The sequence below is a fragment of the Diabrotica virgifera genome, chromosome 9 (genome assembly GCF_917563875.1).
Source record: "Diabrotica virgifera virgifera chromosome 9, PGI_DIABVI_V3a".
Lineage (NCBI taxonomy): Eukaryota > Metazoa > Arthropoda > Insecta > Coleoptera > Chrysomelidae > Diabrotica > Diabrotica virgifera.
Window position 1 is genome coordinate 178,080,431 of NC_065451.1, and position 14,189 is coordinate 178,094,619.

General features: G+C 32.6%; 1 protein-coding gene across 4 annotated transcripts in view; it reads left to right on the forward strand.

Moving 5' to 3' along the window:
* Positions 1-4,488: 4,488 nt before the first annotated feature.
* The window catches only part of LOC126892010 (lysosomal alpha-mannosidase), a 160,193-nt gene continuing 150,492 nt past the window's right edge, over positions 4,489-14,189 (forward strand). For 3 of the 4 annotated variants that reach the window (XM_050661417.1, XM_050661420.1, XM_050661419.1), the window contains exon 1: positions 4,490-4,719. The gene's annotated coding sequence lies outside the window, so the exon portion shown is untranslated. Of the gene's footprint in view, positions 4,720-14,189 lie in introns of all 4 variants that reach the window. The other variant, XM_050661418.1, reaches the window with a different exon arrangement.

Consider the following 14,189-nt stretch of genomic DNA (forward strand, 5'->3'; position numbering starts at 1 on the left):
ATATTTTAATCAAAGATTAAAAATACTTTTCTTTGTCATTTTTAGACCCGTGTTGAGCTGCCCCCCCCCCACTTGCAAAAATTAAAAAACAAATAGCCCTGATTTATGAGCTATTTATGAGCTCTCATATTCCGCAAACTAAAAATTTTGAGCTCGTTCCACTGAGCAGGAATTTGATACTTTAGTGGGGGGGCTGAGTCAGCCCCCCCCCCACTACTTAAAAATAGGAATATTGAATCGGTTTTTGCGGCAGAATTACGAGCTATTTATGAGCTCTTGAAATTATATAGTTTCGATTTTTGAGCTCATCCCCTTCACCCCCAAACAACCCTTTAATTGATTTAACATAAGAGAAAAATGCTGAGAAAACTTAAAATATATCGTATTGCGGATATAATTCCTATAACTTATATACTCTAAGAATAAACTATTAAATCACGTGCATTTCGATTACTGAGCTACAACCCCTTCGCAAGAAAACCACCCTATCTTCCCGGCTTAAGAGAAAGTTTTACTTAAAATGCATTAAACTAATTATTTGGCGACGACATATCATTGAATAATTTATAAGCTTCCAAATTACGCGAATTTAGATCAGTAAATTACAATTTATTTTGTATAGTGCAGTCACTGAAGGTAAAAATCAACGATTACCTTCAATTTCGGTGAACCTTCATCGATTTTCACTAAAATTGGTCAGTGGTTAGAGGATACGTCAAGAAACAAAGGTGACATGGTACCACCTTGTGCCTTTACCCTGAGGGTGGATACCGCCCCTTCTCGGGGGTGAAAATTATTTTATTAAAAATAGCTGCACAAATCAATAAAAGAACAAATTAAAAGCAAAATTTATTATATAAAGTTAATAAAATAAGTCAATACTTTTTAAGCTATTAAAGATCAAAGATTTTAATTATTCGTGAAAAAAATGCATGTTATGAAGCGGTTTTTCGTAAATCACTGAAAAACTGTAAGTTTTTACAAAAAAGTTAATAGTAGTTTAATTCGTAAAGCTTATATTCTAAGAATAAACTCTTAAATCACGCGCCTCTCGATTATAGAGTTACAACCCCTTCGCAAGAAAACCATCCCATATTCCCGGCTTAAGAGAGAGTTGTACTTAAAATAATTTAAATTATTTATTTGGAGACTACATATCGTTTAATAATTTATGAGCTTGCAAAATATACGCATGTCAATTATTGAATTGCCATTTTCTTTCTATAGTGCAGTCACTGAAGGTAAAAATCAACTATGACCTTCGATTTCGGTAAATCTCCATTCATTTTCACGAATTAACAATAACAACTTGGGGTTTTAACCTGGGGTATATGTCACCCCTTCTCGGGGGTGAAAATTACTTTATTTAAAATAACCCCACAAATCGAGAGAGGGACAAATTGTAAGCAAAATTTGTTATATAATGTGATTAAAATAAATTAATACTTTTTGAGTTATTAAAGATCAAATATTTTAATTTTTGTGAAAGAAAATGCATATTTTAAAGCGATTTTTCATAAATAACTCAAAAACTGTAATTTTTTACAAAAAAGTATTCATCACTGAAATTGAAGCCAATAAAAAATATAATAAATTGCTTACTTGAAAAACCCTTTAATGTTAATTTAAAGTAAGTTATTGGTAATTAAATGTATATTTTTTTCTGCGACTGTTCAAATCTAAGGATTCAAGCTTAAATAACGGGAAAGAGATGCATTTTATAACACTTAGGTACTAAATACTTATCAAAGTACTTAGAAATACCTATCCAAAATGAGCTCCAGAAAAAGTTGATAGCATCAAAATCCGCTCACCAATTTTTGTGAAAATAAATGCAGATTTACCGAAATCGAAGGTCATAGTTGATTTTTACCTTCAGTGACTGCACTATAGAAAGAAAATGGCAATTCAATAATTGAGATGCGTATATTTTGCGAGCTCATAAATTATTAAACGATATCTAGTCGACAAATAATTAATTTTTAATTATTTTAAGTACAACTCCCTCTCTTAAGCCGGGAATATGGGATGGTTTTCTTGCGAAGGGGTTGTATCTCAATAATCGAAAGGCGCGTGATTTAAGAGTTTATTCTTAGAATATAAGCTATACGAATAAAACTACTATTAACTTTTTTGTAAAAACTTACAGTTTTTCAGTGATTTACGAAAAACAGCTTCAAAACATGCATTTTTTTCACGAATAATTAAAATTTTTGATCTTTAATAACTTAAAAAGTATTGACTTATTTTAATAACTTTATATAATACATTTTGCTTATAATTTGTTCTTTTATAGATTTGTGCAGTTATTTTTTATAAAATAATTTTTCACCCCCGAGAAGGGGCGGTATCCACCCTCAGGGTAAAGGCGCAAGGTGGTATCATGTCACCTTTGTTTCTTGAGGTATCCTCTAATCACTGACCAATTTTCGTGAAAATCGATGAAGGTTCACCGAAATTGAAGGTAATCGTTGATTTTTACTTTCAGTGACTGCACTATATAAAATAAATTGCAATTTACTGATTTAAATGCGCGTAATTTGAAAGCTTATAAATTATTAAATGATATGTAGTCGCCAAATAATTAATTTAATGCATTTCAAGTACAACATTCTCTTAAGCCAGGAAGATAGGGTGGTTTTCTTGCGAAGGGGTTGTAGCTCAATAATCGAAATGCACGTGATTTAATAGTTTATTCTTAGAGTATATACGCTGTAGGAATTATATCCTCAATACGATATATTTTAAGTTTTCTCAGCATTTTTCTCTTAAGTTAAATCAATTAAAGGGTTGTTTGGGGGTGAAGGGGATGAGCTCAAAAATCGAAACTATATAATTTCAAGAGCTCATAAATAGCTCGTAATTCAGCCGCAAAAACCGATTCAATATTCCTATTTTTAAGTAGTGGGGGGGCTGACTCAGCCCCCCCCCCCCACTAACGTGTTAAATTCCTGCTCAGTGGAACGAGCTCAAAATTTTTAGTTTGCGGAATATGAGAGCTCATAAATAGCTCATAAATCAGGGCTATTCATTTTTTAATTTTTGCAAGTGGGGGGGCCAGCTCAACACGGGTCATTTTTAGCGCGAAAGCAGGCTTGATACAGAGCCGGAGATAAAATGTTCACTCGAAGCGACTGACACGCTTAAACTCGCGCGAGTCGTATATGTGGGCGGGTAGCTACGGTACTGTATTATTCTACTTTCGCGCGTGTAAATTACAAAAAAATATATTTATAATCTTTAATTAAAATATAACCATTAAGCTGATAATCGATATTGTTTTATAAATAATTAGCTTGTACTTTAAACTCACTTCTACGCTTTGAAAGAATTAAAAAAAATTATTAACACCGTAGTAATAGTATCTTCATTTCGCTGTTTCATAACTTTTTTGCAAATGGTTGCAAAAAAGTTTTAAAGCATTCATTTTCAAGATATTTGAAATGCGCATTTTAGCTATTTTTTAAAATTATAATATAATAAAAACTTTCTGAGAAACGTTAATTTGTTTATAACTATTTTTTTTTAAACATTTAAAGATTATGCAAAAAAATAAAAAATTTATATTTTGTCGACAAAATGTTAAATAGGCATCTCATCTTTATAAGGTTTCAAAGTTTGATCAGTGCATCATAATTATTTTGGTTATTATTGCGACCGTAAATTATTAATTAACAATTGAATCGTTGCTAAAATATTCGTTTAATTTTCACCAGCTTCTGGAACTATAATTTAAACCAAGAAGGCTTTTAAGTCACCAAATTATTTAATTATTGGTAAATAATTACTTATCTAAAACTTTATTTGAAAATTAAAGATTTTGTTGGGAAAACCCGCATTTTCCGAGGAAAATTTTCGTCGGAGCAGATCGGGAAAAACACGTCTCTATGCAGAATTTAATCACGGTGAATTTTTATTTGAGTGTTTTTGTTGTAAAGTTAAAATCTCCGGAGTTCTAGAGCAATAATTGAAAATAACACGATTTTCGGGCGCCATTTTGTTTATAAAAAAAGTAGCACACTATCTGAGGACTTTGCATACCTATATTATTAATATATAGGATCTTATAATTCGATTCTAGCAATAAAATTACTGGTAAATAACTTTTCCCAAAAATGGCCTATTCTCCGATAATCAGCCCAGACTAATTGCTTATTTTTTTAAATCATAATTATTGTCGATTTTTTTTTTTCTTCCCAACAATTTAATTTGATGTGAATTCTTAAAAGAATAACGAAAAAAAATAGAATTTTACCAAAAAGTTGAAAATTCGGATGGCCCGGAAGCCTTTTCCGGGACGCCGGGACACGACTTCGTAATTCGGGCCATGTCCCGGATTTTTCGGGCTAGTTGGTCACACTAATTATGAGATTTATCCACATCCCTGACTTATATTTTCACGCTACGCCGCTGTTTCATAAAATTAATCCACTGTACACTTTAAGCCGTTTACTGACAGTGGCACAAAAATATGGTCATTCGTCCCGGACTTACAATATTGTAAGATAAAAAACCAGTATGTAGTTTATTCTGTTTATTTGAACCTGCTCAGCTGACATTGTGACTGACCGACGCAGTGGACAATGAAAACAAACTAGTTAAATTAAACGTTATCACAGTTGGAGACGATAGGTCGTCCGGTGTCGTTGTTTTATAGGCAGTGATTACATTATTGTGCCGGTCGATATTGAGTTATTTCTGGCTTTATTACATTGTCAGGTATGCATTTATTTAGTTTTTTATACATATAAAAAATTTCGCGGATAAAGGGGCGGGCGAGCCGGGCGACCGCCCGGGGCGCCGAATTTTGAGGGGCGACAAATTTTGAGGGGCGACCAATTTTGAGGGATGCCGATATGAAAATAAAATATTTTTTACATTCATTATTTTTTTATAATGCTGAGCATTATTCCTAAGAGATGATTGAATAATAATTTTAATAATAAGAAAACTATTGCTAAGTAGCTATAATCAGAATCAATAACTCAAAATAAGATTAATAAACAAAAACAAAAATTCTCTAATTAATGTAATGCAACCTAAGAATTTTTATCACCTATACAATATTAATGAAGACTAAAATGTTTTTTACGACCTAAAAAGTTTGTTCAGTTTTTAAAAGGACATTTTTATCACGTACCTACGTATCACTTATAGTAACAATGTACATACATACTTAAAAAAATTGACAAAGATCAAATTTATGAATAGTCAGGGATATATTATATAATATCGGCGCTTGTATATTATGCCAGGAATGCATGGGCGTAACAGAGGCCCCCGCAGCGTGAAGCTTGCAGGGGGGCCCCAGTCGAGCAGGGGCCCCATCTTGTCTGATATTATGTAAAAATCTATTATAGGTATATGATTTTACTTTGTGTGTTTCACTTTAAAAACGTAAATTTCTAAATAGGCGTATTGGGCAAGTGAATCATCTCGTATCTAAAATCTTAATCCTTTCCGGTCTCACGAACTTTTATGGGTGGCGACAATAAACTATAATTCCTTGTACGTGACTATTGAAAGACTTGAGAATTGGAATTTGCCGAATTTTAGAACAATATTTCTAAATCTAGAAATGGGTTTTCTCTTTAATCTTTACCTAAGTTTATTATTTCGATACAATTATCCAGAGGCGTAACAGAGGCCCCCTCAGCGTGAAGCTTACGTGGCCCCAATATGTCAAGGGCCTCATCTTGTTGTCTAATATATGTAAAAATGTGTTGTTACATTATTTGCATACATACATTTTTTAAGCAGTGCGGTATTGAAAATGAAGTTGTGTGCACGAAGAAAGTTGTTCCTCTCATAGAATAATACTAATGTAATCATTTAGTAATTTTTGCTCTATTTTATTCTATACCAATAAAGATAAAAAATGTAAGTCGTCATAAACAATGCATGAATACACCAATAGCTCAGTAAATGACAGTTTTGGAGTGAAATTATCAGTAGTAATTGCACAAGAGCTCTAAAATGATTGAATTTTTCCCGAGTGTCACTTTGACAGTTTTAATTTCACCAGCCGAAGGCGAGTGAAATTATTTCAAAGTGTCACGAGGGCAAAAATTCTATAATAATTTTAGAGATCGAGTGCAATTTGTTGCGATTATTTCATGAATAAAACTGTTCAAAACCAAAATTTTATTGTAATATATTTATGTAAGTAAAAATTAGTACAATTAAACACACAGTTGTTAGAAATATTTCACGGTTGAAAGTAATCACTTTTATAATTTTTAAAACATTAATTGTCATTAATGTCACTGAATGTATTTTTTCGTAGCAACGAAGGGCATCTGACGTAACCGTAATCTTGACGACGGGAAATTATCAAAAATTATCGATTTAATTTAGATTTCTGTAGCTTTCTATTGGTCAGAATCTCCTATGAATGAAATAATCAGCGTCACGACGGACGTATTTGCTTGACAATTTGGATTTAGGTTCTAGTTACACTCCACTTCAGAGTTGGATTTATGCAAAGTTGGAGGGGGTGACACCACTCCCTGGGTGAAAAACATAAGTTTAAAATAAGTCCGAAAATGTATAAATTGATTAATTATAAGCAACTTTTGTTCTATAGAGTTTCTTTATCTATGTTAATACTTTTCAAGTTATTGGCGAGTGAAAATATTTAATTTTTAACAAAAAAACAACGTTTTCAGACGGGTTTTTCGCAAATATCTCAAAAATAAGTATTTATCGAATTAAATATTATATATCGAAAAAATATTTGTAGCAAAACTATAGCTTAAAAGATACAAAAAAATGGTGTACTTATTCATGAAGTCTATCGACATAGTAAAAGCACAGTTGAAGCTCATGAAAAATTATTCTTATTCGTCCAATTCCAAGTCGAATATTTCAACCTGAAATAACCAAAAAATGAAGCAATTTTCGAGAAAAACTCATTAAAACTAAATTTTTCACAAAAAGCTTTCTTTTTATTTTTTTTTTTTATAAAAGTTTCTAGTACCAAAACTATACGAGTTACGCCCAAAATAAAGTTGGCCCCTCTTTTGATTAAAAAAAAATCGTGAAAATCTGCCTCCATTTCGCACCCCAAATAAAATTTATCATTGCGCTTTACCATTTACTTTAAATATTTATTATTTAGATGATCTGTAAGTTTGAACGGTTGGAAGTTCTTATTTTTGAAAAAATTTGGTTTCATAGTAAAAAAAGTTTATTTTGGAAAAATGCTTTTTTTCAAAATAACTTAAAAAGTATTAGTGATACGAAAAATCTCAAAGAGTAAAGAAATGTAGGTCTTGCTTTTATAAATATTGTAGCTTTATTTTGTTTTTCTGTAAGACAAAAATTGGTTAAGATATGGCTGCTTAAAATTTGCATATACTCATGATTAGTGACTCGTTCAAGCCCTTTCAACTAAAACCCCTTTAAAGGGTTAAGGGTCATAGCAGGTCATATAAAAAAGTTAAGTAATTTTTAAGGCGATAATGATTAGTTTCATTTGGGGTGCTAAATAGGGGGATATTTTCACAATTTTTTTACCAAAAAATGGAATTAACTGTATTTTGAGCGTAACTGGCTTATTTGTTGTTACGATTTTTTGTAAAAAATAAAGCTTCTTTTAAACACTTTACAAAAATTTCTAATGAGTTTCCCCGAAAAGTATTTCATTTTTTGGTTGTTTCGCGTTGAAATATTTGATTTGGAATTTGACGTATAAGAAAAACTTTTCATGAGCTACAACTTTTCTTTTACTGAGTCGATAGACTTCATTTTTTTATATTCTAGATACATTTTTGCTAACAATATTCTTTTCGATCGAATACTGACTTACTCTTTAAACTATTTGCGAAAAGTCGCCTAAAAACGTGTTTTTTTTTGTTGAACACTAAACATTTATACTCATAAATAACTCAAAAAGTCTTGAGTTGACTTGAGTCTTGAATTCGGTGGTAACATTGAAAATTCCACGGTATCGCCATATTTTACGTTGATTTACTGGGCTGTAACACATATAGGTATTTGTTACACATGTCGCATTTAGTAATTTTTTAAAGGCCCCATTTTAAGGGCCCCATTTCCAATTCTGCGGGGGGGCCCCGACGGAGTTTGTTACGCCACTGCAGGAATGTTATATACGCCTCAATGTTTAAAGTTAAATAATTTTGTATTTCTGTTCTGTAAATTTTGCGTTAAAAAGAGTGGCGTGTGTCCGTGGGTGTGTAATAAATAAATTGAAATAAAACAAAGATTTGTCAGGTATTGAGACTTTGTGGTATTGTATTAATTAGGTAGGCAATTTTTTTTATTTTTTTGTTATATAAATTTCGGTAAGAAGGCATTTGAAGTGATTTTTTAAAATTATTATTCTCATCCGTGTTAGTAAATAAATTTACCTATTCTTTCATTGAAAAGTGATTTATTTCTTCTTTTAACAATTTTTTCTGCCAATAAACTGGGTATGAATGAATTAGAAATGACAATTTTTTTTCATATGAATATATAGAAACTTATTTCGAATACTTTGTAAGGTTAAGATGTTTTATTTTTTGCATAAAAACGGCGCGTTGCATGAAAAAAAGGAAAGATAGATTTTTGTATTACAAGTTAAACGAGGAATTCCAAAATGACTTTTTATTTGAAATATCTCAGAGGCGTACTTTTTTTTCTGTAAAAAATCAGACCATTAGTTTCAGTTTATTGCCCGTATTCACGCCAATGGTAGATATAAAATGCTTAATTTTATGTCAAAAAAATGGGCAATAATTATCTCTTAAAACCTATCAAATTTCATTTGCATATCTCAACCGATTTTAGAGCACTAAATAAATCGTCAGTTTGTAAGAAAAATTTCAACAGCCTGTATCTCGGAAACGTAGCATTTGCGGACATACGTTTATAGAAACCAGTGCCGGATCTAGGAACCGCGAAACCCCGCGGCGCGGGGGGCCCCGGCCTGGTGGGGGCCCCTTCGGGGCCCCCTCCCCCATGATTTTTCTATGATTCTGAAAAATCGATTTTATTTCTCATGTATTGAATATTTTATACTAATAGTAGACTCCCGATAGTCCCGATTATCCACGAGCGGATTAACCACGTTGCAATGATGCTGTTAAGGAAGTGAGAGCAGTGGACAGTTATTTCACAACTCTGCAATCTCTTTATGTTTTCTTCGGCCTCAGCATTAAGAGGTGGGACATTTTGTCGTCGCTTTACTCACAAGGTCAAATGAGAGGAGACCGAGATCAGAGATTTAGACTTAATTTATTTTCAGACTTAAATCTAACAATCAGACCAGTCACGAGAAAATTTAGAATATAGTAACATAAAAAAAAACTAAAACTATTGATCCCTTTACAGTTATTTTATCATCCATAATCCCGTCGGGCTGAGGGTCCGGGGGTGGGTAGTTCTGTTATATGGTTCACGGTTCACACGCCACCCTCTCCTTCATACCAGGGACCCCTGTGGTAAGTCCGTATAGGGGGCTCCAAAGGACTTCTTGCAGGGGGCCCCAGAATTTGTAGATCCGGCCCTGATAGAAACTGTCATTATTTTTTCATGTAGCCCTTAAACTTTGTCGCACTTATTTATAAACACCCTGCATATTACTAAGGATTTAAGCAGTTTTCACTGTATTATCTTAAATGGACTGCATATTATATTATCCACTTTGATAGCTACTTTGTTATTCTTGTAGACTCCTTTTACTGCTCTTATTAATATTCGTGGGAACTTCGATGTCTTCCATTGCTTCCCATAGTTTGGCTCTAAGAATCGAACATAGTCCTACTCATTATATGAGATAAGTAATAAAAAATTAATGGATTATTTTTAATTGAATTTAGATGATTGTAAGGCCAACGATATGACAGTGGCACTAAACTCTAACATGAATGGAAAAAATAAAGGTGTACAAGCTCGTGTTTGCAAATAATATCGTCGTGCTTTTTTTATGCCATATGGATGCCACTCCCAGATTTAGTCATTGGGGATGCAGCTATCTTGCGCACAATCAACATCTTTTTTGGTATTGTACAATGTTATACACATTTTTTTCTGCTTGTTGACAATGTGCATTTATCTTTATCTTTTATCTCGCTCCTTCGTCGTTTGAGCTGCCTTATGCTATAGCATATTATGTTGGATCAGATATAAATAATAACCATTGTGCTATTTTTTAAGTAAATATATTTTTACATAGTTTTTTATAGTGAAATTTTAAGTTTTTGCCTTTTCTGTTATTTTTTATGTTTGCAGTGATTTTTTTTTATATATTCTTGTATGAAAGGGCACCAAATTTTATTTTGCCCGGGCGCTCAGAACTCTAGAACCGGCCCTGGCTCTAGTCGAAGCAATAAAGCACCGAACCTCCGAAAAAAAGGACAAGACGGATCTTAATAATTATTTTTGCATTCGATCCGTGAATGCGCCAGGAAACTTTGTGAACCGGAGCCATGATATAATAATATTAAAAAACTGCATACAAAAAAATGCATTCTTAAAGTGCGTCTCAAACAGACAATAAAGAATATTCAGAACTCGTCAATTACCGGCGGAAATGAGTTTAATTTTATTACTCGGGGGTTTTTGGGGTCGCTGAAAACGAATATAACGTCAAAAGTGATCTCCGGAGTACCTGGTGCCCAGGGTACCCACTGTGTACCTAGTCTTGTGGAGTTTTCGGCAAAATAATTATTAAAAAATTAGTCAAAAATAATTACTTGGGGATTTTTGGGGTCGCTAATGACGAATATGACATCGGAAGCAATCTCTGGAACACCTGGTGCCCAGGGTACCTACTTATTATGGAGTTTTCGGCAAGTTCATTTAAAAAATAGCCAAAAATAATTACTCGGAGGTTTTAGGGAAGCTGACGTCGAATATGACATCGGAAGTGCTCTACGGAGTTACTAACTACTACTGTTTACCTCGTTTTCAGGAGTTTTTGGCAAAGTCATTAAAAAATTTGTCAAAATTCAGTACTCAGGGATTTTTGGGGTCTTTGACGACGAATATGACATCGGAAGTGATCTCCGGTGTACCTGGTGCCCAGGGTACCTACTGTTTATCTCGTGATTAATGATTTTTTACTAATTTTTTAATGAATTAGCCGAAAACTCTAGTAAACGAGGAAAACAGTAGGTACCCTGGGTACCAGGTACTCCGTAGATCACTTCCGATGTCATATTCGTCGTCAGCGGCCCAAAAAAAAAATTCTTGGCTAATTTTTTAATGAATTTGCTGAAAACTCCATGAGAAGTAGGTACCCTGGGCACCAGGTACTCCCAAACATCACTTCGGATATCATATTCGTCGTTAGCAGCCCCAAAAAACCCCGAGTAATGATTTTTGACTAATTTTTAATGAATTTGCCGAAAACTTCACAAGACGAGGTAATCAGTAGGTACCCTGGGCACCAGGTACTCCGGAGATCACTTTTGACGTCATATTAGTTTTCAACGACCCCAAAAACCCCGAGTAACAAAATTGAACTCATTTCCGCCGATAATTGACGAGTTCTGAATTTTTTTTATTGTCTGTTTGAGATGCACTTTAAGAATTCATTTTTTGTATGCAGTTTTTCAATATTAAGGTAAACGATCCTATTTTCGGCACTACCCCAATTATCGGCAGTAATTCTACATAATCGAAAAAAATAAGAATTCTTGCGCGTGATTGTTGAACGAAAGTATTTCACTAATTTATAAGAACCTTTATCCACGCGTACGAAAAATATGTTAATTGTCAGACGAAAACTGTAATCACAACATTTAAAATATATTGGCCTGTTAGCGCCAAGCTCTCATGGGAAGTGTTTCTTATTGTATGTGTTAAGAAACAGGTAAGCTATAAATAGAATGCTATAATTTCTGATTAAAATTTCGAATAACCGTTTTATTAAGTTTTATGTGTTGAGAAATAGTTGATTTTGATTATTTGTTGGCCAAAAACTGTTTTTCTATAGCTTTTTGCAGTATTTTGAGGGTGCCGATAATAGGTACGTAAATAATAACAGATGATCCAATCATCGGCTGGAGTGCCGATAATTGGTTATATGCATTATACTCTATATATGTTGACTTTAGCGTCATCTTTTAACTTACTATGACAAATGTTTGGTCATTATAAGCAAAAACGAACGATGATTCTCTGTACCAATTTTCGGCATCCCATATCTATACTAGAAATAGCCATTAATTATTTATATGGGAAATAAGCCACAATTAAAATGAAAAAAATAATTTTATTAACGTTTCGACGCCCAAATCGGGTGCCGTTGTCAAAATACAAAATATTACTAAATAAACAAAAATGTTGTTGCTAAGCAAAAAAATTCTTCTAATAATTTATTTAATCTGACTCATTTATATTGGCAATTTAGACATATATTATACATTTTAAAGTAGAAGACTTTAAAATGATATTGCCAATATTTATGAGTTGCGTTCCTGGGACGACTTACTGAAAGATAGTTCATTCGATTACATGAAATCAACCCCAACTCAAGAATATCCGTCACAAAAAAATTATAGCATGTGATCTGTCTTTAAAAAGACAACCAAATGCAACGACAGTAAAATTCTCGCGTTAGAGACTTCATAGTAAATCACAAGGGAAAACCAGGAAAAAAACCTTGTGATACTATCCCGACATCGTAAGTATTTGGTCTTACATTTAATTTACTCTCAAAAAATAATACCAAATTCTGACTTGTAACATGTTTAAATTATAAATAATATTAATAATACTAGATATATAAGTAATACTAAAATATAAAATATGTACCAGCTCGATGTTATTGACTTACTAATCTTGGTATTTTCTTTCTGTTGACTTCCTCTTTCAGTATGGGCAACTGAAATAATGAAAGAATCAGATAGTAAAAAGAGAAAAATCAAAGAAGCGGCTCTAATTCTGCTAAATGAAACCAATTGTGTCGCAAATTCCTCGGTAGAATGCAGTAGGATGTGGTTGCCCATACTGAAAGAGGAAGTCAACTGAAAGAAAATACCAAGATTAGTAAGTCAATAACATCGAGCTGGTACATATTTTATATTTTAGTATTACTTATATATCTAGTATTATTAATATTATTTATAATTTAAACATGTTACAAGTCAGAATTTGGTATTATTTTTTGAGAGTAAATTAAATGTAAGACCCAATACTTACGATGTCGGGATAGTATCACAAGGTTTTTTCCTGGTTTTCCCTTGTGATTTACTATGAAGTCTCTAACGCGAGAATTTTACTGTCGTTGCATTTGGTTGTCTTTTTAAAGACAGATCACATGCTATAATTTTTTTGTGACGGATATTCTTGAGTTGGGGTTGATTTCATGTAATCGAATGAACTATCTTTCAGTAAGTCGTCCCAGGAACGCAACTCATAAATATTGGCAATATCATTTTAAAGTCTTCTACTTTAAAATGTATAATATATGTCTAAATTGCCAATATAAATGAGTCAGATTAAATAAATTATTAGAAGAATTTTTTGCTTAGCAACAACATTTTTGTTTATTTAGTAATATTTTGTATTTTGACAACGGCACCCGATTTGGGCGTCGAAACGTTAATAAAATTATTTTTTTCATTTTAATTGTGGCTTATTTCCCATATAAATAATTAATCATAAAAATGCCACAAGGAAATAGCTTCAGAACAACATTAGAAATAGCCATAATTTGACCAAGTATAACACTGCCGATAATACATGACTATACGTGCCGATAATTGGAAATTCTTGGTTTTAGACTAAAATTAAGAAATTAATAATGTAAAAGAAAAAAATAGAATTGAATATTCTTCAGAAGATATAAACAAAACTACTGTTGTAACTGTTCAGTCAGGAATGCCATTTAAAACAGCTGGCAAATTGTATAAGGTACCTAGATCGACTCTACAGGATAAAGTAAACGGTAGAACTTCTTTAAAGAAGAAATCTGGACCAGGGATCACACTAACAGAAGAAGAAGAAAACCTACTGATAGCATGACTATTTCGGATTGCAGCCTGTGGATTTCCTGCAACAAAAAAGCAGTTGTTGGATAGACAGTTTCAATGATATATTGAAATAAGGACTTTTTTTAGAACATACAAACAATCTCAGTGGCAACAATATTACAAGAAAATAGAAGAAAAGAAAAACAAGAAGAACAGCTAAAAATGTAACGGAAAGAAAAGCGCATCCAAAAAAAATTGGAAAAC